Raw genomic sequence first — 2,812 nt, 5'->3', positions numbered from 1 at the left:
CACCGGTATGTCCCCCCCGGATGCCCTAAATTCACCCCAAAACACACCCTTTCACATGACCTGCAGTCTCCTGCAGAGATGGGGGACGTCCCCTGCCCGCCCTGTGCCCATCCCCCTGCCGCTGCCCATCAAGGCAGATGGGGTGTCCCTAGGGAGGTCCCCACCGCCCTTGGGGGGTTTCCCAGCGATGTCCCCTCACTGTCAGCCTGTCCCCAAGGTGGTGGCCTGCTCCGTGGGGTACAACCACCTGGGGCTGGACCGCATGGAGGTCACACAGGTGACAGGCCACCCCCTGCCTGTCCCTGTCCCTGTCCCTGTCCCTGTCCCCGTCACTGTCCTGTCGCTGTCCCCACAGGTGTCCTGTCCCCATCTCTGACCTCATCCCTCACCCCAGCGTCATCCCTGTAGGTGTCCCCTTGTCCCCATCAGTCTCCTGTCCCCACCACTGTCCCCATCCCTGTTCCCGCCACTGTCCCCATCCTTGTCCCTGCCCCTGCAGGTGCCTTGTCCCCACCCTTGTCCCTGTGACTGTCCTAAAGCTGTCCTGTCCCTGTCCCTGTCCCTGTCCCTGTCCCTGTCCCCACAGGTGCCTTGTCCCTATCCCTGTCCATTTTTTTTCTCTTGGGGTGTGGGAACAGTTTCCATCTGTTACAGAAACCCAGCGCCCCTCACTTGCAGTGACAAGCATTCTCCTCCTCATCAGCGCTTCAGTGATGCTGTCAAACCGGCAGCTGCTTACAGACAGAATTCAGGAGATTCCATGGATGAGGTCATGTGAGAACTGGAGGTAATGAAGGCTATTATTGTTGTTGTTGTTGTTATTATTATTATTATTATTATTATTATTATTATTATTATTATTATTATTATTATTTCATTTAATTTATTTATTTTCATTTCATTTCATTTTCATTTCAGTCTTTCATATATCATTTCATTTCATTCTTTCTTTTCATTTCATTTGATTTGAATTAATTCTTTCATTTCACTTATATTTTTAATTTCATTTCATTTCCTTCTTTCATTTCATTTTATTCTTTCATTTCATTTAGTGTCATGTTGTTCTTTTCATTTCATTCCTTCATTATATTTCAATCATTGCATTTTATTATTTCTTTTCATTTCATTCATTTCATTTAATTTTATTTAATTTATTGTCATTTCAAATCTTAATTTCCTTTCATTCTTTCATTATATTCATTCAATTTATTCTTTCATTTAATTTCATTTATTTCATATATTTCATTGCATTGCATTTCATGCTTTCATTTTAGTTCGTTCATTTCATTCCATTCCATTTATTTCATTTAATTTCCTTTCATTTTATTTCTTTTTTCACTTCATTCTTTCAATTCAATTGTTCAGTTAAAATCATTCTTTAATTTAATTTAATTTAATTTAATTTAATTTCATTTCGTTTCATTTCATTTCATTTCATTTCATTCTTTATTTCAGTTCATTTCATTTAATTATGTCAATTCTTTTGATAATATTTCACTCTTACATTTCATTTTGTTCGTTTCATTTCACTGCATTTCTTTTAATTTCATTTCATTCTTTAATTATTTTCAATCATTTCATTGCATTCTTTCATTTTACTTCATTCTTTCATTTTACTTCATTCTTTCATTTAATTTCTTTTCACTGCATGTAATTTTGTTTCCTTTCATTTTATTTTCATTTCATTCTTTCATTCCATTTCACTTTCATTTCTTTCATTTTATTTCATTCATTTCCTTTTTTTCATTTCATTGCATTGTATTGCATTGCATTATTTAATTTAATAATTTCATTTGGTTTCATAATTTAATTTCATTTCATTTTGTTTCAGTTCTTTCATTATTTCATTTCTCATTGCATGTCATTCTTTCTTTAGATTTCATTTGATTTCATTCTTTCATTTCATTTCACTCATTTCATTCTTTCACTTGATACTTTCATTAAATTGTTTCATGTCATTCGTGCATTTAATGTCATGTTTTCCTTTCCTTTCCTTTCCTTTCCTTTCCTTTCCTTTCCTTTCCTTTCCTTTCCTTTCCTTTCCTTTCCTTTCCTTTCCTTTCCTTTCCTTTCCTTTCCTTTCCTTTCCTTTCCTTTCCTTTCCTTTCCTTTCCTTTCCTTTCCTTTCCTTTCCTTTCCTTTCCTTTCCTTTCCTTTCCTTTCCTTTCCTTTCCTTTCCTTTCCTTTCCTTTCCTTTCCTTTCCTTTCCTTTCCTGCCCTTGCCCTTGCCCTTTCCTTCTTGCATTTAATTTCATTTCAATCTATCTTTTCATTTCATTATATTCTTTCATTTAATTTCATTAATTTCATTTTCATTTCATTATATGACATGAAATAATGAAATAATGAAAGACTGAAATGAAACTATGAAATTAAATTAAATAATACTATGAAAGACTGAAATGAACTGAAATGAAATGACCTGAAAGAATGAAATTATATGAATGAAATGATATGAAAGAATGAAATGAAATTAACGAAGGAATGATATGAACTAAACAAAATAAATGAAATGAAATGATGACATGAAATAATATGAAATCATGTTAGGAAGGAGTGACATTCAATGAACGAATGAAATGACACGAAAAAAAGTAATGAAAGTATGAAATGAAAGGAATGAAATGAAATGAAATGACAAAGACATGGATTTAAATGAAAGAATGAAATGAAATAATGAACAGAAATGAACAAATGAAACATAAGAATGAAATGAAAGAAGGAAAGTAAGAAATGAAATGAAGGAATGAAAGATGAAACAATGAATTAGTTGAATGAATTAAATGAAACAATGAATATTTAATTCATGTCA

This window comes from Mycteria americana, unplaced genomic scaffold (assembly GCF_035582795.1).
Source record: "Mycteria americana isolate JAX WOST 10 ecotype Jacksonville Zoo and Gardens unplaced genomic scaffold, USCA_MyAme_1.0 Scaffold_37, whole genome shotgun sequence".
NCBI lineage: Eukaryota > Metazoa > Chordata > Aves > Ciconiiformes > Ciconiidae > Mycteria > Mycteria americana.
The sequence above is the reverse complement of the archived record's forward strand: the minus strand, read 5'-3'. Positions refer to the sequence as shown.